Here is a 23,878-nt window from a genome sequence, read left to right as displayed (position 1 = left end):
CCCTTACCACTGGACTCAATATGCAACTCCTGGCACACTGTGGGTGCAGTATGTACAATCTACAGGATACCCTAAATCTTCTGCTTTGAATATTTATCCAATATTTCCATTAAAAGATGCAATGGTCGCTGCCTCAACCACCCCCTGCCTCAAAGTATCCCATGTTTCAAAAACCCACTACTTCTCGCTCCCTTACTGGCAATTTTAAATTGATGGCCCCTACATCACTGACTTCCCAACCAGAGGAAATAATCTTTTCCTATTCACCCAATGAACACCTTTCAGAATTTTCAAAACTTCGATTAAATCTCCTCCCCGAGTCGAAATAGTCCCAGCGTCTCAAGTCTCTGCTCATAACTATAGCGTCCCATCCCTGGCATTTCTGAGCTGCTTTCTCAGATTCAACTCTCACTCCCAGTTTGCTAGTCTTACACATTTGACCAGTTTGTATTAAGTCTTCGATGTGAATTAGAGACAGTAGGAGTCCCAAGACTAATCGCTGGGTCACCTCACTCAGCAATTGTCTCCTCCTCCACATAACTTCTATAACAAGTACCCAACCTTTCTTAGCCTTCAATCAACTTTTTCTCCATTCTCAGGTTTTACCCTGAATCCCCACCACTTTGAGCTTAAATAATAGCCTTTAAATGAGGAACTTTGTCAAATATTTTTCGGAAGTTAAGGTACATCACATCATTCTACAGTCCACTCGGAAACTTGTTCAAGCAGAATCTTCCCTTTCTAAACCCATGCTCTGTGCATGAAGACTACTTTCTCAAGACCAAAATTCAAATCTCCCTCAGGCTTTAAGCCACAGTTATTCTAGGCTTTGTATGTAAATGCAATGTAAAAATCATTTTGCCTCAAAATAAAGCTGGCAGTGTAAGTGGGTTATTCTTTAATAAATAAAACCGCTTGTCTTTCTTACAATTCGGCAAGCATGTTGTGATTGATGCTTTCTCTGCCGATCTGTCCCTTTCATCACATACTGAGCCAAATCTGCATGTATCCTAATTATATACATCGATACCTATTAGTGCGTTGATATGACTAGCAATTATTAGTGTAGTGGGTGGCTTGGGAGGTAACAGCATGGGAACAGAATGAGCAGGAAAGTTCTGTGAGGCCTAGCAATGTGTGGATCCCGAGTGTTATTAGCCAGGATGCTGAATGTGATTATAAGGCAGTTAATTGGCATTAGTTGCATCCTGTAGGTCCATTCCATGATGGAAAGGATAGAATAACAACAGCAGGTACACAAGATACATAATAACACCCTTCCATATATAGGAACACAAAGAGAGCTCTGCTCTTAATTTACTGGTATCCTGGTGACCTGGGCCCCATTTATTTTATCCTTTCTTTTGTCCTCTGGGTCTTTAAATGGCTGTTACATCCTAATGACTCCCTCGGGAGTTGAAAGGAAACTGCAAAGTGCTCCAGAATCCGGTGCACTCTGCAATTGCAACACCTTTAAAAAAAAATTATACTTCTGCATTTATCTCTCTTAAAAATTGCTTTGAATACTTTTTATTCTTAAAACAGTGATCATTTAGCAGTATCAATGCACCTTTCAGTCCCCCTCTCTCCACCCAGTGCACTCAAAGAAAGCCTCTTGCGTGTTAAGTAAGTGACTCAGCCCCCTGACCTCACTGCTTATTGAACACAAGGGAGGCATTTATTGCCTCATTTGTCCTTTAACCTAATACCACCTACAGAAAGAATTTAATATAATTTGTGACACTTAATATCACAAATCAGAAAAGGAACTACAACCCTTTTCATTTACAAAAGGCCACATTCTCCGAGAAGCCAAGAAAAGCAACTCTAATTGTGTTTCAATGAGAGCTGTCAAAACAACTTAGTGTACGTCTCAATTAAGCAACAACGTGCTTTATTTTTCAACATGCTAATTATCTGTTGTTGCCGCACTTTTTTATATATTTGGTTTGATGAGGCATGAAGTGGCCCAATTTTAATAATAAACCCTTATGTTGTCACCTTGGCTCAGGGGGAGCATTCTTGCCTCTGTATTGGATGGTTGTTACGCCCCACTCCAGAGACTTGAGCACATAATCTAAGTTGGCCTTTCGGTGACACTTGGCTGCTGCAATCAACCAGCAGTACTTTAGTAGGCTTTCATTGGCTTTCAAGTGCTTTGGGATGTAAAAAGTGTTATATAAATGCAAGCACTGCCTCTTTTAGTATGACCTGTACCCCACTCACACATTGAAGCCACTATTTCGATTCGTACCACCGAAAGTGTAGTGTACGTAACGTTCCACCTTTAAGAGAACTATTTTAAGGGTTGCACTACTTTATCTTGGCTACTGTATACTGTAATACCGGTGGTGACCACACCGGTATATAAGTGCTGTGTAAGGATTTATTGGGCAGATCCGCCCTGACCTTCAACCAGTAAAGTCCTGTTAAAGTTTACTCTTGTGGTCTGTGTAGTAATTCGCAATATAACACACAGACTTAACAGTGGCGACGAGTTCGATCTTACCCTGCGGCAGAGATACATCCAAGGCAGTTAACGGGCGTCGAGAAGAGGAATCCGCCCTCGTCATTCTGCTGAGAGAAGACTCGAGTCTGCAGAGCAAGGAAGAAGGAAGAATTCTGACACGAAGCCTTCCATCAGCAACAGGCAGTGATCGTCCCTTATAACACGGTGGTGGGTGAGCCGATCAGCGACGAAAAGCAAGTCGGCCACGTTGACTGTGAGTAGGGGAGAAAATTTTAAAAAAAACGGAGGATAAGGGCGGAGAACTCGACCACGGCCGGGGGAAAAAGAGCCGACAGAAGTCGGGGCCAGAGGCGCTGAGACTGGGGCAGCGTAAGGCACGGAAGCCGCGGTGCAGGCAAACGCAGCCGGTGTGAGAGACCGGGCTGCAAGCGGGCTGGGAGATGCAACGGCGTCGAGAGCAAGCTTGACCGCGACCGGTAAACAAGGCCGGGCAGCTACCGAGGCCGCGAGGTGCAGCGACCAAGAACCGCTTGCGCGGGGGAAAATAAAACAAATAAAAGAAAACCGCGGAGAACTCAGCCGCAGCCGGGGGGGAAAGGACCGGACTGCAAGAGGGGCTGGGAGGCGCGATTGAAAACCGCTGGGGAGGGCGAACGCAGCAATACGGCAATCGCCGTCACAGCCAGCGGGAGAGCCAGAGCCCGAGCGAGCGGGAGAGATAGACCGAGCGAGCGAGGGAGAACGAGACCGAGCGAGCGAGGGAGACCGTGTGAGCGCGGGAAACCGCCATTTTCGGAGGCGGGGAAGAAGACAAGCACGGGAAACCGCCATTTTCGGAGGCGGGGAAGAAGGCAAGCGCGGGAAACCGCCATATTTTTTTTTGAAAAAAAAAGTTAAAGAAAAATTTCGTTGTTGTCTCTCAAAAAGATTGCGAAGATGCCTGAGCGTGGTAACATCAACGATTTCGATTCCGAGGTGGAAGATTGGGCCACGTATGTAGAACGCATAGAGATATATTGTAAGTCAAATAACATATCAAATGATGATAAAGCAATAACCTTACTAAACTCAATGGGTGCGAAGACATACGGGCTATTGAAGCATCTTCTATCACCAGCTAAACCGGCGGATCAGACTTTCGCTAATATTGTTGCTGTCCTGAAGGATCATTTGAACCCCACACCGCTGATGTTAGCGGAACGATTTAAATTTTATGTGAGAACGCAACTGAAAGAGGAAAGCAACGCGGAGTACTTGGTTGAACTGCGTAGGCTAGCAAAATACTGTCAGTTTGGGGAAAATCTGACAGAGGCACTGAGAGACAAGTTCGTGTGTGGGATGTCGAAGGAAGGAACACAAAAGCGACTGCTCGAAAAGCGATCTTACACTTGATAAGGCTGTCACTATTGCAGCATCGCACGAAGCCGCAGCGAGAGGCACTGCGGAAATGCAGCTGAAGGCAGCGGTACTCAGCGTAGATCAAATGGCTTCGGGTACAACGAAATGTTATCGTTGTGGGAAGACAAAACACCATCAGAACCAATGCTGGTTTAAAAACCAGGAATGTAGAAAATGTGGCAAGCTTGGTCACATAGCTAAAGTATGCCGGTCAGGAAAGAAGACCAGCAACAATAAGTCACTGCAGAAGAAGTACAGAAAGGTACATAAGGTGACTGTGAAGAGTTCAGATGAACAGAATTCGGAGTCAGACTCCAACAGCAAGGAACTGGGTAGTCTGAGAATTCACAATGTGAGTAAGGAAACTGACCGACAAACTATCTGGGTCACACTGCAGATTGCAAAAGTCCAAGTGAAGATGGAATTGGACACCGGATCGGCGTTGACGGTCATGAATAAGCAAGATTACAAAAAGCTATTCAAACATATTCCCCTACGGGATACGAAGATAGTATTGCAGACATACACGGGGCAAAAAGTATACCCCATCGGAAAGATAAAAGTCAAGGTGTTACACAAGGGCAAAGAACACCAAGGAATGGACATATATGTACTACCCGAGGGAGGTCCACCACTTCTGGGACGGGAGTGGATCAGGAAAATAAATATGGACTGGCACTCCCTAAACACGATAACGGTAGATTCCGGAAAGAAAGATGTCAAACCTGAACGATTGTCCAGAATATTGGATGAGGCTGAAGAGGTATTCCAACAGGGACTGGGAATACTGAGAGGAATTAAGGTGAAAATCAAGATTGCAGAACATGCAACCCCAAAATTTTTCAAAGCCAGATCGGTACCTTATGCGATACGACCTGCTGTGGAGGCTGAACTGGAAGAGCTTGAACGTTCAGGGGTACTGTCTAAGGTGGACTGGAGTGAGTGGGCCACGCCCATTGTTCCCGTCATGAAGCATTCATCGAGTAACAAGCCAGGGGAACCGGGAAAGGTCCGCATCTGCGGAGACTTCAAGATCACAGTTAATCCGGTGCTTCACACGGTACAATATCCACTTCCGCGGATTGAGGATATCTTTGCTTCATTGGCTGGTGGGAAACACTTCACCAAGATAGACCTGGCGAAAGCGTACTTACAGATGGAAGTTGAGGAAGAGTCGCGCCAGTATCTCACAATCAACACGCACAGAGGCTTGTATCGATATAATAGACTGGTTTTTGGAGTGGCTTCGGCTCCAGCAATTTGGCAGAGGGCCATGGAGCAGGTCTTACAGGGAATTCCAAGCACTCAGTGTTACTTGGACGATATCCTGATTACAGGAGAGGACGAGGAGGAACACCTCGCAAATTTGAAACTGGTGCTCACCAGGTTGAAGGAATATGGCCTTCGAGTTAATCGCCAGAAATGTGAGTTCTTCCAGAAACGGATCTCGTACTGTGGTCATGTCATTGACCAAGAGGGGCTGCACAAGTCACCTGACAAGATCGAAGCTGTTGTGAAGGCCACCGCTCCGGAAAATGTATCCCAGTTGAGGTCGCTTCTGGGGTTGATTAACTATTACCATAAGTTTCTGCCAAATCTATCCACGGTGCTGCACCCGCTGAATGCTCTGTTGCGGAAAGAAGTACCATGGAAGTGGAGCGAGGACTGTAAGAAGGCCTTTCGCAAAAGCAAGGCATTGATCACCTCTGAGGAAGTGTTGGCTCACTTCAACCCAACGCTACCTCTTCGTCTAGCTTGTGATGCTTCCCCTTATGGTATTGGAGCAGTACTCTCACACAAGTTGCCAAATGGCTCGGAAAGGCCAGTCGCATTCGCATCCAGATCATTGACCTCCGCTGAGCGCAACTATGCTCAGATAGATAGGGAGGCTCTCAGCCTTGTGTGGGGAGTAAAGAAATTCAACCATTACCTGCAGGGCAAGAAGTTTACACTGCTGACAGACCACCAGCCGTTGGTATCCATATTCAACCCTAACAAGGCCGTTTCCACGATGACAGCGCAAAGGCTACAGAGGTGGTCCATTTTCCTAGGGGCACACCAATATGACATCGAATACAAAGGGTCCAAACAGCATGGGAATGCTGACGGGTTATCGCGCCTACCGTTGCCAACGGTAGAAGAGGCGCCTACAGTGGACCCAGTGGAGATGTTCCACTCAACCATAGTGGAATGTCTACCAGTAACCGATTCTACGATAGAAAAGGAAACAAGAAATGACCCGACTCTCTCACGAGTCTACGATTTAACGGTGAAGGGATGGCCAGCACATGGCGAACCAATGTTGCCAGCATTTTCGCAAAGAAGAGAACAGCTGTCAGTGTGCCGAGGAACGTTGATGTGTGGATCCAGAGTGGTGATTCCACCCAAACTCCAGCATAAAGTGCTAAAGGAGCTTCACGAGGGGCATCTGGGTGGAGTGAAAATGAAGAACCTAGCCAGAGCGTTTGTGTGGTGGCCAGGTATCGATGGAGACATCGAAGAAATGACCAAGAGCTGTCTAGGATGCCAGAAGGTCCAAAACGTCCCACCACAAGCTCCTCTGCATCCATGGGAGTGGCCCTCATCTCCATGGCAAAGGGTACATATCGACTTTGCTGGTCCATTTATGGACTCAATGTTTTTAATCGCGGTGGATGCACACTCCAAGTGGCCGGAGGTAATAAAGATGTCCTCCACCACCACGGAAAAAACCATCACAGTATTAAGGACCATATTTGCCAGGAATGGGCTGCCGGAACAGATCTGTTCTGATAATGGACCGCAATTTGTGTCCGAAGAATTCAAGAAGTTCTTAAAAAGCAATGGGGTTAAGCACTACACGTCCGCCCCATACCATCCCGCCACCAATGGATTAGCTGAATGGTTTGTCCAGACCTTCAAGAAGGCCATAAAGGCCATGGGTAATGAAGACATAAATCTACAACATAAGGTAGATAACTTCTTGTTGGCGTACAGGAATGCAACACATGCGGTCACAAACCAAACTCCCGCCATGATGTTTTTCAATAGAAGACTAAGGTGCCGGCTGGATTTGATCAAGCCAAACATCAGAAGGGACGTAGAGAACCGGCAATTTCAAGGCATGAATGAAAAGCCAACTAGAACCTTCCAGATAGGTCAACAAGTTTTGGCCCGGGACTACCGTACAGAGAAATGGCAGCCTGGAACTATTTGCAAACGGCTAGGACCGCTGATGTATACCGTGGACATTGGGGAAAGCATAATAAGGCGCCATGTTGACCAGATCATAGAGTCATCCGAAAAGGGCCAATCTACTCCACAACTCTATACGCCTAATGTTGAAGCAGAGATACCCATGACATCTACCTCCGATCCGGTAATACTGGAATCAGATGAACCTGACACTGGCCTGCAAGCAGAATCGACCTTGCCAGAAGAACCTACTACACCACCGAAAACTACTACACCACCGAGGCATTATCCGGACCGAGTCAGGAAGCCTCCAGAGAGACTGAATCTGTGAACTGTTTACATGAAGTTGTGTATATATGTTATGATGTTATGTTTAATGGGAATATATACTGTTAACCTAAAAAGGGAGGATTGTAGTGTATGTAACATTCCACCTTTAAGAGAACTATTTTAAGGGTTGCACTACTTTATCTTGGCTACTGTATACTGTAATACCGGTGGTGACCACACCAGTATATAAGTGCTGTGTAAGGATTTATTGGGCAGATCCGCCCTGACCTTCAACCAGTAAAGTCCTGTTAAAGTTTACTCTTGTGGTCTGTGTAGTAATTCGAAATATAACACACAGACTTAACAGAAAGGGCTGGCTACAAAACAGCATCTATAAGCAAAGAGTCATTTGACCTGAAAATGAGACTATAACATCCCTCTCTTTCCTTCTATACAGCTCTACTTTCTGGGACTGAGAGGATGGGTTAGCAATCCGCTGTTTCCCCTGGTGGGGTTCTGCTGTCGGAGTTAGGGTGGGAGACGGGCATAATCCCCCACCCCAAACCCCTGAGGAATTTCAGTTCCTAACTGACTAATTCTGCAGAGGTGGGTTTAACACGGGTGAGATTCATCACTTCTCTGTAATTAGAGGCTGATCTTCATGCTTTTTTAGGTTTTGCTCATTTTTCTCGCTGGACTCTTTGACGGTGTATAATTTCACAGACACTAGTTACTTCCAGTATCTCACCCAAGTGGGCATTAGTCATGTGGAAGCATCCGCAATGAGTGTAACTGATTTTAGGGACACTGCAACCGAGGCTGCTCCTGTCTTCACCTGACACCCGAGCAGGGGTCACTGGATAGCAACTCTGCCAATTACACCCCCCAAACCCAGTGCTGTGGAGGCTAAAATTGTAGCATCGACTTGGCTGAGGTCATCCAGCTTAGCACAGACCGAGGAATGAACTTGGGACCTTTCAGTCCGCGTCGTTCAGTTTTGCTCACTGGATAGGACCACTGAGCCATTGGAGGAACTTGCCATTGTCCAGCATTGCAAGATTGTCACATCCACCTCTCCCTGTGCAGCCAGGGTCGTTCTAGACTGTGCATTGAAATTAGTCATCGGCACTCGCACAAGATGGGCGATAACGATCGGCGGCCCATTTTCTTTCCCGTGGCCTTCCATGGAAAAGAAAATCGCGCGTGGTGTAAAACGAGCTACCGATTCACTATCGTCCATTTTGCGCTAGGTCGAAGACTAATTTAACCCTCAGAATGTCAAGGGTTAGCTGTGATTCATGAAGCAATGAGAAATCTAGAACAGGATGGCTCTGAGAAAGGATGCAATAACCACACTATCATTAGAAAGATTTCATCCCGGTCGTGTTCTCTTGCATCCTAATTTGGAATTCCTACAATGAACATGATGGTGAGTTTCCATCTCACGATCACCATAGTGATTGTGAGGCCCTCAGATCTGAATATACAACCTGAATTGGTCCAAATTGTATTAGTTTAGGTGTGTCAGTTCAGCTGAATAGGTGAAACGCTCTTCTCGATTAAAGGCCTGTGGAGTCAAGTCCCACATCAGGCTGGAATTTATAATCCAGGCTGCCAATTCAGTGCAGTACTGAGGGAGTACTGTCTTCACAGAAATCACAGAAACCCCACAGTGCAGATAGAGGCCATTTCGGCCCATCGAGCCTGCACCGACACATATCCCACCCGATCCCCGTAACCCCTACACCAACACATATCCCACCCTATCCCCGTAACCCCACGTATTTAATCCCCCTAACACTAAGGGTCAATTTATCATAGCCAATCAACCTAACCCGCGTCTTGTTGGAAGTATTGTGCTTTGAGATGTAAAACTGAGCTCCAGTCTGTTACAGATCCCACAGAATTATTTCAGAATGGTCTCCTGATGTCCTGGCCAACATTTCTCAAACAACCACGACCAAAAGGAACTCAACAGATCGCAGCTATCTTGTGGGATGTTTCTGGTGTAGAATGGCTCCATCGCATTCTCCTACCTAACATTAGTCATTGCACTCATTTACAAAATCTACCTGGATATTTTATGATCATTTCAACTGAGAGGAGGCGGATGGCGTGCGAAGGGGCTTTTTTTCTCTTCCCAGTTTTCTCCTCTCCTGAAGGCATTGACAGTGGGTACCTTACAGCACCTCATGAAAAGCAGCCATTATCCAATGTGTGACCTTAGACAGCATGGTGTTGTAAAGACTATTTTCCCATGGGGCTATTAAAGCCAAGCCTGATCATGCCCTCTCGCGACATCAACACTGATTAACACTCAGGAGCAGGAACCCTGGTTGATTTGACACCTTCTGCCAGACCTGGAGTTTGTAAGGCAACTGTAGTCTCCCTCACTTGTTTAGGTATCACTTTCTGGCTGCACACCTTCTCCAATGGCTGGGCGTGTCCTTATGGGCCAGTAGTGACCTATATGGGCAGGGTGAGTAGTCAACCCCCCTTGTGCCCATTATTGGGATAGGCAGCGGTGGCAGCAACCACTGACATTGCTGCGTCTGTGCCATTGCCACTGGTGGTACAGGGACAAGCACCTCTTGAAGAGTAACACCACTCCCCCAGTAGCAGTCGTCTCATTTACATTACAGCTTTTTCATTGGCAGCATCACTGTAATGTCAATGTGAACCATGGGCTACTTCCAAATGCTTATCCTCCATCACCATGACAATGAATGTTTGGGCAGGTAGCTAGGGAAAAAAAAACTATCTGCAGAGAGAATCATAGAAAGTTACAACACGGAAGGAGGCCATTTCAGCCCATTGTGTCCGCACCGACCAACAAAGAGCTATCCAGCCTAATCCCAATTCCCAGCTCTTGGTCCGTAGCCCTGCAGGTTAGAGCATCCCAAGTGCACATCCAAGTACTTTTTAAATGTGGTTAGGGTTCCTGCCTCTACCACCCTTTCAGGCAGTGAGTTCCAGACCCCCACAACCCTCTGGGTGAAGACATTTCCCCTCAAATCCCCTCTAAACCTTCCCCCAATTACTTTAAATCTGTGCTCCCTGGTTTTTGACCCCTCTGCTAAGGGAAATAGGTCCTTTCTATCCACTTGATCTATGCCCCTCATAATTTTATACACCTCAATAAGGTCTCCCCTCAGCCTCCTCTGTTCTAAGGAAAACAGACCCAGCCTATCCAGTCTTTCCTCATAGCTAAGATTCTCTACTCCCGGCAACATCCTTGTAAATCTCCTCTGTACCCTCTCTAGTGCAATCACATCTTTCCTGTAATGTGGTGACCAGAACTGCACGCAGTACTCTAGCTGAGGCCTAACTAGTGTTTTATACATTTTAATTCATAGAATGTTACAACACGGAAGGAGGCCATTTCAGCCCATTGTGTCCGCACCGACCATTTTAATTCACCGCTCCATTCCCATTCGGACCTCACCGTCCTTGGCCTCTTGCATTGTTCCACGGAAGCTCAACGTGAACTCGAGGAACAGCACCTCATCTTCCGATTAGGCACTTTGCAGCCTTCTGGACTTAATATCGAGTTCAACAATTTCAGATCATAACCTCGGCCCCTATTACATTTTTACTTATATTTTTTTTCCACCCCTTTGTTTTGGGTCTTCCCTTCCCCCCCTTTCCTTTTTTTTTCTCTCTCCCACATAGGCAGCTGTCTCTCATCCTGCCAGAACATTTCACACCTAATCTGAGCCGTCTTTTGTCTCCTCTGTCCTATTACCATCTCGTCTGGTTTTGAATACCTCTTAATGTCTCTTTAGTTCTTTTGTTCTATCGCAGCCCTGCCTTCGATCTATTTTATTTCCTTTCCAGTTTTGAAAAAGGGTTAATCCGAAACGTCGACTCTTAATTTCTCTCCACGGATGTTGCCTGGCCTGCTGAGTTTGTCCAGCATTTTCTGTTGTTATTTCGGACTTCCAGCATCTGCAGTATTTTGCTATCGTTTTAGTGTTTTATACAGTTGAAGCATAACCCCCCTGCTCTTGTATTCTATGCCATGGCTAATAAAGGCAAGCATTCCATATGCCTTCTTAACCACCTTATCTACTTGGCCTGCTACCTTCAGGGATTTGTGGACATGCACTCCAAGGTCCCTTTGTTCCTCTACACTACTCAGTGTCCTACCATTTAATGTGTATTCCCTTTCCTTGTTAGCCCTCCCCAAATGCATTACCTCACACTTCTCCGGATTGAATTCCATTTGCCACAGTTCTGCCCACCTGATCAATTTATTGATATCTTCCTGCAGTCTACAGCTTCCTTTTTCAGTATCAACCACACAGCCGATTTTAGTATCATCTGCAAACTTCTTAATCATACCCCCTATATTCAAGTCAAGATCGTTGATATATACCACAAAAATCTGAACTTTGGCCTATTGCGCATCCTCCATTGCCTTTGCCTCACCATTAGTGGCCGTGCCTTCAGCCGCCTAGGCCCTAAGGTCTGAAATAACCTCCCTAAACCGCTCGGCATCTCCACCTCCCTTTAGGACCCTCCTAATATCTCCTTCTTTGGCTTTGCGACCATTTTTTCCGATTACGCTTCTGTGAAGTGCCTTGGGATGTTGTCTACATTAAAAGGTGTTATATAAATGCAAGTTGTCATTGTCTGGCAACTTGCAAGACAGCTTAATCAGGGTATATGACGAGTTGGAAAAAATCTCTCTCTCGTTTCCACCAGCCCTCTCTCTCTCTGACGAAGTATAAAAAGAATGTGATTGCTATTTTGCTGAAATGTGTGTATTGATAGCAGATTCAATGATGAGCAGTAATCCGTTCCTCTCTACAGAAACAAAGTAAGTGTTTGATTCGAATAGTTTTGCTTGCCTGAATGATGCAGAGTGGAGCCTGCTGAAACATGCTTAATTATGCGGGTTATCAAGATTGCTTCTAGCGGCAGCTTGGCGCTGCTGATTGACAGCCCGATTTCTTGTGTCCCAATAAACTGCTATTTGTTTAGGGGCGGACAGCGTGGTCCCAGCACACTGGCGCCGCAACAGCTGTTCTGTGGGCGCTCTGTGTGCCCGTGGAACCTCGGTGTTACCTGCAAAAATCAAACAAGCAGATCGATCCGTCTAATTCGATGGAAATAAAAATCAGCAGAGGCGGAAAACGGCCTGTCGATTTGCTATCAGCCATTTTACACTATCGCTCACACTCAAAATCCACCATTTGGGTTTCTGTACTGAACATCAATAACTGAAGAAAACATTAAACTAACTTGAGCCTTTACTTCTTCACCAATGTTGCTGCAACATGACTTATTGGTATTAAAGGGCTCATGCTAATGTACAATTACTTTTTAATTCAGAGCTACTCTCCGAACTTAAACAGTGATACAGTCTGCCCACCTTTAGCTTAACCCTTTCTCTGCTGTTCTTGACATTTTCTCTCAGTTACACACCAATATATGTGAATGTAAGAGATTCAACCACCCCAAACACTCACAATAAATTACAAGATAAACAATCAGTGCAAACTTTCAAATGCAAAGTATAAAAAGGATTTTCCTCTTGTTGCCTCTGGTTCTTTTGGCAATCACCTTAAATCTGTGGCAACAACAGAAAATGCTGGAAAAACTCAGCAGGCCAGGCAACATCCGTGGAGAGAGAAATAGAGTCAACGTTTCAGGTCGAAACCCTTTGTCAAGACTGAGAAAAAAAGGCAGGAAATGAAACAGATTAAAAGGCCAGTTTGGGGTCTGGGAAATGGGGGAGGGGATGAAAGAACAAAAGGGAAGTGAAGAGACATTAAGAGGTATTCAAGGCGAGATGAGATGGTAATAGGACAGGTAAAGAAACAGACAATGGCTCTAGATGAAGTGTGAAATGCGCTGGCAGAGTGAGAGACAGCTGCCATGGGGAAAGAGAAAAAAGGAAAAGGCACAAACCAAAGGTGTGGATAAAAAATATATAAAAATATAATAGGGGCCGAGGTTATGATCTGAAATTGTTGAACTCGATATTGAGTCTGGAAGGCTGTAAAGTGCCTAATCGGAAGATGAGATGCTGTTCCTCGAGCTTACACTGAGCTTCCGTGGAACAATGCAAGAGGCCGCGGACAGTGAGGTCTGAGTGGGAATGGAGTGGTGAATTGAAATGACAGGCGACCGGAAGCTGGGGTCACCCTTATGGACTGAATGTGTTGTCGCCTCCCAAATCCGTACCCATCAATCCCAGAACTCCATATTTTGAATCCTTCCAATCAGGTTTCCATCCCTACCACAGTACCGAAATGGCTCTTATCAAAATCACAAATGACATCCTATGTGACTGTGAAAAAGGTAAACTATCCCTCCTCATCCTTCTTGACCTGTCTGCAGCCTTTGACACGGGTGACCACTCTGTCCTCCTTCAACGCCTCTCCACCATCGTCCAGCTGGTTCCATTCTTACCTATCTAATCGTACTAGAGAATCACCCGCAATGGCTTCTCTTCCCACTCCTGCATTGTTACCTCTTACGTCCCCCAAGGATCTATCCTTGGCACCCCCTCCTATTTCTCATCTACATGTTGCCCCTTGGCGACTTCATCCGAAAACACAGCGTCAGTTTCCACATGTATGCTAATGACACCCAGCTCTATCTCACCACCACTTCTCTCGACCCCCTCCACTGTTTTTAAATTGTCAGACTGCTTGTCCGACATCCAGTCATGAGCAGAAATTTCCTCCAACTAAGTATTGGGAAGACTGAAGTCATTGTCTTCGGTCCTCGTCACAAATTCCATTCCCTAGCTATCAACTCCATCCCTCTCCCTGGAAACTGTCTGAACCAAACTGTTTGCGACCTTGGTGTCATATTTGACCCCGAAATGAGCTTCCGACCACATCCGCGCCATTACTAAGACCGCCTATTTCCACCTCTGTCCCTGCCTCTGCTCATCTGCTGCTCAAACCCACATCCATGCCTTTGTTACCTCTAGACTTGACTATAAATTGGGTGAGGCTCCTAGAGTATAAAAGTAAACAGTTCTGCAGAGCACAGACTGGTCTGCACAGAGCAGCATTAAACAGAGTGCACATAAACAGAATGTTTTATTTGGGAATTTGGAAAGAGTCAGAACTCGGAAAAGAGAGGGAAGGAGTTGTTGCTTTTTGCCTACACTTTGGGTTACAGGTAGATATTTAATTTCATAACCCATGATTTAATCTAGATCAAGTAAGTAGTCAAGAAACTAAACTGTAAACTAAGTTACATAAATACAAATTTAATTACATTTAATTAAATAGAACAAGGTCATATAGGGATGGCAGTGCAGGTGGTGTGCCGCAACTGCAGCATGTGGGAGTTTGTGGAGAGCATTGTGATCCCGGCCAACCACGTTTGCAGTAAGTGCCTGCATCTTGAGGAACTTCAGATCAGAGTTTTTGAGCTGGAGTCTGAGGTGCAGACATTGCGGGGCATCAGGGAGGGGGAGAGTTACCTAGACCTAGACACTTTAATCCAGGAGGCAGACACACCCCTTAGGTTAGGTAGTGGTACAGGTCTGGTTAGTGGTCAGGGACAGGAGGGTGTGACTGCAACTCAGGCAGGTAAGGGGACCCCAGGTGAAGTGCTGGAGGAGCCTCGGAATTTGTCCTTATCCAACAGGTATGAGGTTCTTGCTGTCTGTGTGGATGAGGGAAAAGCCTGCAGGATGGATGAGCAAGCTGACTATGGCACTATGGTGCAGGAGGCCATTCAAGTGGGGAGAGTGAAAGGGAATGTAGTTGTGGTAGGGGACAGTATAGTCAGAGGGATAGATACTGTTCTCTGCAGCTGCGACCAGAAGTTCCGAAGGTTGTGTTGCCTGCCCGGTGCCAGGGTTAAAGACATCTCCTCGCGGCTGGAGAAGAACGTGGAGTGGGAAGGGGAGGATTCAGTTGTCGTGGTCCACGTAGGAAGCAATGACATAGGTAGAACTAGAAATGAGGTTCTGCTGAGAGAGTTTGAGGAGCTAGGGTCCAAATTAAAACACAGAACCTCAAAGGTAATAATCTCTGGATTGTTACCTGAGCCACGCGCCAATTGGCATAGGGATAAGAAGATTGGAAGGTTAAATGCGTGGCTCAAAGTGTGGTGTGGGAGGCAGGGGTTTTGCTTCATGGGGCACTGGCACCAGTACTGGGGAAGGAGGGAGCTGTTCCATTGGGACAGGCTCCACTTAAACTGGGCTGGGACCAGTGTCCTGGCGAATTGAATAACTAGGGCAGTAGACAGGGCTTTAAACTAATGAAGGGGTGGGGGGGTGGGAGGATTCAGGAAAGAGTAAATTTAAAAGCAGCAAGAGAAATGTCAAGGCTGTAGAGCAGAGTAGAGTTTTGGATAAAAATAAGCAGAATAGGTGAGGAAGGGACAGAGAGAGTAATAAAGGTAATAGGGCATCAGTGACTAAGGTGACATCAGGGAAAAATAGAAAAAAGTCAAAGCTAAAGGCACTATATCTGAATGCACAAATTAATAGCTCAGATAGAAATTAATAGGATTAACCTAATGTGGAGAAATGTGAAGTTCACTTTGGTAGGAAAAACAGAAAAGCAGAGTATTATTTAAATGGTGAGAGATTGGGAAATGTTGGTGTTCAGAGGGACCTGGGTGTCCTTGTACACAAATCACTGAAAGTTAACATGCAGGTACAGCAAGCAATTAGGAAAGCAAATGGTGTGTTGGCCTTTATTGTAAGAGGATTTGAGTATAAGAGTAAAGACGTCTTACTGCAATTATATAGGGCCCTGGTGAGACCACACCTGGAGTATTGTGTGCAGTTTTGGTCTCCTTACCGAAGGAAGGATATACTTGCCATTAGAGGGAGTGCAACGAAGGTTCACCAGACTGGTTCCTGGGATGGGGGATTGTCCTATGAGGAAAGATTGAGTAGACTAGGCCTATATTCTCTAGAGTTTAGAAGAATGAGAGGTGATCTCATTGAAACATATAAAATTCTTACAGGACTTGACAGGGTAGATTCAGGGAGGATGTTTCCCCTGGCTGGGGAGTCTAGAACCAGGGGTCACAGTCTCAGAATAAGGGGTCGGCCATTTAGGACTGAGATGAGGAGAAATTTCTTCACTCAGAAGGTGGTGAATCTTTGGAATTCTCTGTCCCAGAGGGCTGTGGATGCTGAGTCTTTGAGTATATTCAAGGCTAGATAGATAGATGTTTGGACTCTAGGGGAATCAAGGGTTATGGAGATCGGGTGGGAAAGTGGACGCTCCTTAAAACCTACCTCTTTGACCAAGCTTTTGGTTACCTGCCCTAATTTCTCCTTATGTGGCTCGGTGTCAAAATTTGTTTTATAACACTCCTGTGAAATGTCTTGGGGCGTTTTACTACGTTAAAGGTGCTATATAAATGTAAGTTGTTGTTATAATTGCTTGCTGTAGCTGCATGCTAACTCTCTGCTTCCTGTACGAGGACACCTAAATCTCCCTGAACCAACATTTAATGGCCCAGAAATTCATGTCGGGGCTTCCCGCGGGTGCAAGCCCCCGACCTACACTTACCTAGCGCGCCGGCAGTTGAAGCCTGGGCCTGCGTGGATTTCCTGTCTGTGGCCCGGTTCAGCTCCCGGCGCGCTGTGCTTGCGTGATCCAGCGGCGTACTTAGTGCGATGCGTCGGCTGGGATCACGTGAGCACTGGGCAACCAATCGGAGGATGCAAAAGATCATTCATGAGTTTGACAGAAAGAATTGTGAAACTCATAAGAACATAAGAACATAAGAAATAGGAGCAGGAGTAGGCCAATTGGCCCCTCGAGCCTGCTCCGCCATTCAATAAGATCATGGCTGATCTGATCCTAACCGCCAATCCACTATGACAGGACTATCTCCTGAATCTAACAGCATTAGACACACGAAAACAGGAGCAGGATCAGGCTACACGGCCCCTGGGCCCGCTCCGCTACCCACAGGGCCATGACCTATCCGAACCTAGACTCATGTCCAAATTCCTGCCCGCTCCCCGTAACCCTTAATTCCCTTTTCTACTAGGAAACTGTCTATTTCTGTTTTAAATTTATGTAATGATGTAGCTTCGACAGCTTTTTGGGGCAGCATATTCCATGGACCTACCACCCTCTGAGTGAAGTAGTTCCTCCTCATCTCAGTTTTGAAAGAGCAGCCCCTTATTCTAAGACTATGCCCCCTAGTTCTAGTTTCACCCATCATCTGGAACATCCTCCCTGCATCCACCCGATCCAACCCCTTCATAATCTTATATGTTTCAATAAGATCGCCTCTCATTCTTCTGAACTCCAATGAGTAGAGTCCCAATCTACTCAACCTCTCCTCATATGTCCATCCCCTCATCCCCGGGATTAATCGAGTGAACCTTCTTTGTACTGACTCGAGAGCAAGTATGTCCTTTCTTAAGTATGGACACCAAAACTGTATGCAGTATTCCAGGTGCGGTCTCACCAATACCTTGTACAACTGAAGCAATACCTCCCTATTTTTATATTCTATCCCCCTAGCAATGAAAGCCAACATTCCATTGGCCTTCTTAATCACTTGCTGCACCTGCATACTAACCTTTTGAGTTTCGTGCACCAGGACCCCCAGATCCCTTTGTACTTCAGTACTTTCCAGTTTCTTGCCATTAAGATAATAACTTGCTCTACGATTTTTCCTGCCAAAGTGCATAACCTCACACTTTCCAGTATTGTATTCCATCTGCCAAATCTCTGCCCACTTACTTAGCCTGTCTATGTCCCCTTGCAGGTTTTTTATGTCCTCCTCACTCACTACTTTCCCTCCCATCTTAGTATCATCTGCAAACTTTGACGTGTTACACTCGGTCCCCTCCTCCAAATCGTTAATATAGATTGTAAAGAGTTGGGGACCCAGCACTGACCCTTGCGGAACACCACTGGTTACTGATTGCCAGTCTGAATATGAACCATTTATCCCAACTCTCTGCCTTCTGTTAGATAGCCAATCCTCTATCCATGCCAGAATATTACCCCCAATCCCGTGATTTTTTATCTTAAGCAATAATCTTTTGTGTGGCACCTTGTCAAATGCCTTTTGGAAGTCTAAATACACTACGTCCACTGGTTCCCCTTTATCCACCCTATATGTTACTTCCTCAAAGAACTCCAGCAAATTTGTCAAACATGACTTCCCCTTCATAAAACCATGCTGACTTTGTCTTATTAAATTATGATTATCCAAATGTCCTGTTACTGTCTCCTTAATAATGGACTCCAAAATTTTACCTACCACAGATGTTAGGCTAACCGGTCTATAGTTTCCAGCCTTCTGTCTACTGCCCTTTTTAAATAAGGGTGTTACATTAGCAGTTTTCCAGTCTGCCGGGACCTTTGCTGAGTCCAGGGAGTTTTGGAAGATTATTACTAATGCATCCACAATCCCTACCGCCACTTCCCTCAAAACCCTGGGATGTAAGCCATCAGGTCCAGGTGATTTATCCGCCTTGAGTCCCATTATTTTACCAAGTACTACTTCCTTAGTGATTTTAATCGTATTTAGCTCCTCCCCCCCTATAGCCCCCTGCTTGTCAAGTGTTGGGATATTCTTGGTGTCCTCTACTGTAAAGACTGATGTAAAATATTCATTCAGTGTTTTTGCCATCTCCATATTTCCCACCATTAATTTCCCGGTCTCATCCTCTAAGGGACCGACATTTACTTTAGCCACCCTTTTTCTTTTTATATAACTATAAAAACTCTTACTATCTGTCTTTATATTTTTTGCTAATTTACTTTCATAATGTATCTTCCCTTTCTTAATCAATCTTTTTGAAAACTCTGGGCGCCCAAAACAGTACTTAAACTTCAAATAATTTTTTCTTTAAATCACACTATTTAAATGAACTATAAATAACTTTAAATAACTATTTTAAACAATAATTTAAATTTTTGAAAAAATAATTTTATAAAAAATCGGGGCTAAAAATACACTTACCTTACTGTAAAGTCTTTAAAAATAATAAACCTGTGGAAAAAAATTCTAATTTTAATTAATAGGCAACTTACCTTTTAAAATTAAGTCCTTACGTCTGCTTTTTTAAAGTGTAAAAAGTGGAGGCCTTCACGCACGGGCAAACCTGGAAAAAAAAAGGAAGTTCAACGCACTCGCACAGACTCCTGCGCGCACGCGTTCGACCTCTGAACCCCTTGGTTCAGAGGGTCGGAAATGCCGGTTTCCCGCGCATGCAGAAAACCGGCAATTCCATCGGTCCCACGCGTGAGTACACGATGCTTACTCGCGTGTTGGGACACTAATTTCTGGGCCATTAGTTTCTCACCATTTAAACATTATTCTGTTCTTCTATTCTTCCCAGCAAAGTGAATAACCTCACATAATGGAGGTTGGCGCTTCAGAGCAGATCTAAAAGGTGTTAAAACAAGGTCCTCATCTCCTGTTCTGATGATTCACATGGATGCAAAAGTTCCTGTGACATTATTTAAAAAACAGCGGGGAGTTCTGCTGATAGCTAAACATTCCTCCCTCAACCTAAAGCCCATTTTCTGGACTGACCTATTTATAAAATCTAGGATTCCATATGCTATTTTAACAGGTTTATCAACTTGCCACCAACTCTGAGGGGTTCAGAAAAAACAAATCTCTAAGTCTCTCTGTTCTTCTATTCCTTTTAAAGTTTTTAGTGGAAAAATTTGGTTGCTTTGTGCCTCCCGCGCTAATGGAGCGCAAAGCAACTAGCACCCGGGCACGGCGATGTTTGCGCCGCTCGCGAAATTGACCAGACATTTTGCGGCGGCGCTAAACACTACGGCCACGATCTCCTGCGCACGCAGATCATGACGTCAGTCAAGCGTGCAATGCCCCGGTAGTGCCCCGGACCGGATATTGAGTGGCGCCCCCTGCCTTACCACCAGTACAGCACTCCCTCAGGACTTTTGTGTGCATTCCTTGAACTTGGGGTCTTAAATTGGCCCATGGGACTCCATGGCAATCAACTGAATGCCCCATGAAGATAAAGGGGTCAATTTTCTGGCCGCCGTCGGGCGGCTTTTCAGGCGGCCGGGGGCCGAAAATCGCCGAAAAAGTGGGTCGGGAATCCCCCCTGCCTGATTCCCCGCCCCGTCCAACTTTCGGACGGCTGTTTCCCCGCGACCCGCTTCAGTCCCGGCCACCACTGGCGGGACTGGCCGTCGGAACACTAATTGTTAGATCCGTGATTCTGAGAGTATGATGTTTTTCAATAACCACACGGATGCTGTAACTTAACAATCAACAGGTATTTACTGGAGTAGGGTTGTCTCAAGACTGGGGGTACAGGCATGCTCAAGGCTTATATACAGGTGTGGTCACTGCCGGTACTACAGTATACAGGAGCTGTAAAAGTAGTTCTCTCTTAAAGGTACATACACTACAATTCCTTCCCTTTCAGCTTAGCAGTACCCATAATATTCAAATAACAATTAACACTTTAACATGTACATAAAACAACAATAGTCCATTTATAGATTCAGTCTTTGGGGCGGCTTCCTGATCCTTTCGGGATCGCGCCTTTCCTGAGGTTCTTGTTCTTGGTGCGGAGGCGATTCTGGCCCCTTTTCGTCGGTTAGTTCATCGGTTTCCACTGCTACTGGTTCGGAGGGAGATGCTACCGGTATGTCGGGTTCATCCCCCAGGTACGCAAGACATGGGGTTGACTCGTTCCTGTGACACTAAGATCTGATCAACGTGGCATCTCACAATGTTCTCCCCGACATCCACTGTGTACATTAATGGCCCCTGCCTTGTGCATATCATTCCGGGTTGCCATTTCTCTGTTCGGTAGTCACGGGCCAAGACTGGTTGTCCTACATTGAAGCTCCTTGTCGGCTTCTCATTGATGTGCTGGAATTGTTTATCCTCAACATTTCTTCGCACATTTGGCCTGAGCAAGTCCAGATGAGATCGCAACCTTCGGTTAAAGAACATCATGGCCGGGGTCTTGTTGGTAACTGCATGTGTCGCATTTCGGTAGGCTAATAAGAAATTGTCCACCTTATGCTGTAGTGGAATTTCATCGTCGCACATGGCCTTTATCGCCTTCTTAAAGGTTTGTACGAACCTCTCAGCCAATCCATTTGTGGCTGGATGATACGGGGTGGATGTGTAATGCCTTACCCCATTCCTTCTCATAAATTTCCGAAACTCTTCGGACACAAACTGTGGTCCATTATCAGAGCAAATCTGCTCTGGCAAGCCGTTTCTGGCAAATATGGTCCGTAGGACTGCAATCGTTTTCTCTGTAGTGGTTGAGGGCATTTTTATCACCTCAGGCCACTTCGAATGAGCATCCACTGCTATTAAAAACATTGAGTCCATGAATGGACCAGCGAAATCAATATGCACCCGTTGCCATGGAGAGGAGGGCCACTCCCATGGGTGAAGAGGGGCATGTGGTGGTGCATTTTGGACCTTTTGGCATCCTGAGCAGCTCTTGGTTAGGTCTTCGATTTGTTGATCGATTCCCGGCCACCACACATAAGCCCTAGCAAGGCTTTTCATTTTCACTCCCCCCAGATGACCTTCATGTAGCTCATTTAGCACTCTCTCCCTTAACTTGGGTGGAATCACCACTCTGGATGCACACATCACTGTCCCCTGGCATACTGACAGCTGTTCTCTTCTGGATGAGAATGCTGGCTGTTAAGTCTGCGCGTTGTTTAGTTAACTAACACACAGACTAATGAGTAACAACAAAACAGGTCTTTACTGGTTGGAGGTAGGGACTATACTGAATACAAGATTACTGCACAGTGCTTATATACCGGTGTGTTCACCCCCGGTATTACGTCTACAGCAGCCTGAGAAAGTAGTACATCTCTTAAGGTGGAACAGGCTTAAGCTCTCTTAAGGTGGAACAGGTTACATACACAACACTCCCCCCTTCTTAGCTTTATCGTCATCCCCCCATTTAACATAACGCAACAACATATATACACATATAACTTCAAGTTTAACGTAACATATCACAGATTCAGTCTCTGCGGAAAACAGTTCACAGATTCAATCTCTGTGGTGTAGTCGGTTCACGTTACTCATTCAATAGTCCTTTCATGGATTTAACAGCTTGAACTTCCGAACTGATTTGGCTCCGTTCGGAGGGACCACGTGTGTGATCTGGTAGAGGTGATAATGGTTCAGATGGGTCATCTTCTGTTTTTACTTTTCCTTTTCTGCTTCTTGGAGACTCTCTGGGCTCCATTGTCAGCTGCCACAGCTGCCAGCTGCATGCGCAGTTCCTCCTTCTCTTCCTCCTGTTTCCGTCGTAGAGCCAGCTTCTCCCAATGTTCCGTAGACTTTTGGTGCTCCTCCATGATTTCTGCACTTTGGGAGTCGAAGTTACAAGCTGGGCAGGACAGGACATCGTAATATTCGGTGTCGTCCACCAGGTCATGGTAATATTCGGTGTCGTCCTGAGCTAGACCAGTGAGAGGGTCGTCTATTTCCTCCATACCCAGCTGGACGTTAGCCAGCTCTTGTTCCAAATCCAGACATCTTTCCTGAAGAGACTTCTTCATGTGTACCTCTGCATCCAGCTTTTTCTGGGCTTTCAGCAAGTCGTTTACTAGTGACCTCATTTGTGATTTTAATACTTCAACTTCCTTTGGAGATTGATTGATCGGACTATGCAATCCCTCTACCGGAGCAGCTGTTTCAGCGGTCTGTTGTTCTACATTGACGTGAGTCAGCGTACTTTTGGCATCCAATGGCTGCTCTGTTGCAGTCGTTTCAGTCTGTGTCGTCACATCAGCCATCTCAATGACTTTTGAGAGCTCCGAACCCTTTTCCTTTGAAGATCGCAGCTCATGTTCAAGTTTTTCCCATTTCAGAGTCTTGTCCCTCAGCATATGAAGGAGTTGGCTGACCGTTAACTCTTCTGACACCAGATTATGGCACGCACCTTCAGAACCTGAATCAGCTTTGATTCGTTCGGCCTCCTCGCGCAGATGGTTGGTGTGCTCCTGCTCCATTTTCTCCATCAGTTGCTTCTGTTGCCTTTCCAGATTCTCCCACTCTGTAACAAAGAACTTTTTTATTTCATTCATCTCTTGCTCAAAACGGCGAATCATTTGTTCTAATTGCTGTTGTAGTTTGAAATGGAGTTGAGTTCGAGCCCAGTGTCCCTCAAAAATGTGCATATCAGTAGACTTGACAGACTCAGAATTCTCTGTTAAACTATGTTGTTGTTGCTCAGTGGAATTCTGTGCTGAAACTTTGTCTTTTGCACATGGGTTGGTCTTACCATCATCAGTTCTAGAGTCTGGGCTGATTATCTGCACCGAGTTCTCACTCTTTATGGCTTTTAGCGAATGCCAGTCCATATTTATGTTTCTAAACCACTCCCGGCCTAGTAGTGGTGGACCTCCCTCCGGTAGCACATATAAGTCCATTATTTGACTTCCTTCGCCCTTGTTGGCCACTGCAACCTTTATTGTCCCGATGGGGTACACTCTCTGCCCCATGTAGGTTGTCAATATAATCTCCGTATCCTGTAGGGGAATATGTTGGAATAACCTTCTGTAATCTTTCTTATTCATGACCGACAATGCCGATCCAGTGTCCAATTCCATTTTTACT

The sequence above is a fragment of the Somniosus microcephalus genome, chromosome 9, assembly GCF_052327205.1.
Source record: "Somniosus microcephalus isolate GS21.2 chromosome 9, FLI_Smic_1.0, whole genome shotgun sequence".
NCBI classification, from domain to species: Eukaryota; Metazoa; Chordata; class Chondrichthyes; order Squaliformes; family Somniosidae; genus Somniosus; species Somniosus microcephalus.
This window is presented reverse-complemented; position numbering follows the sequence as displayed.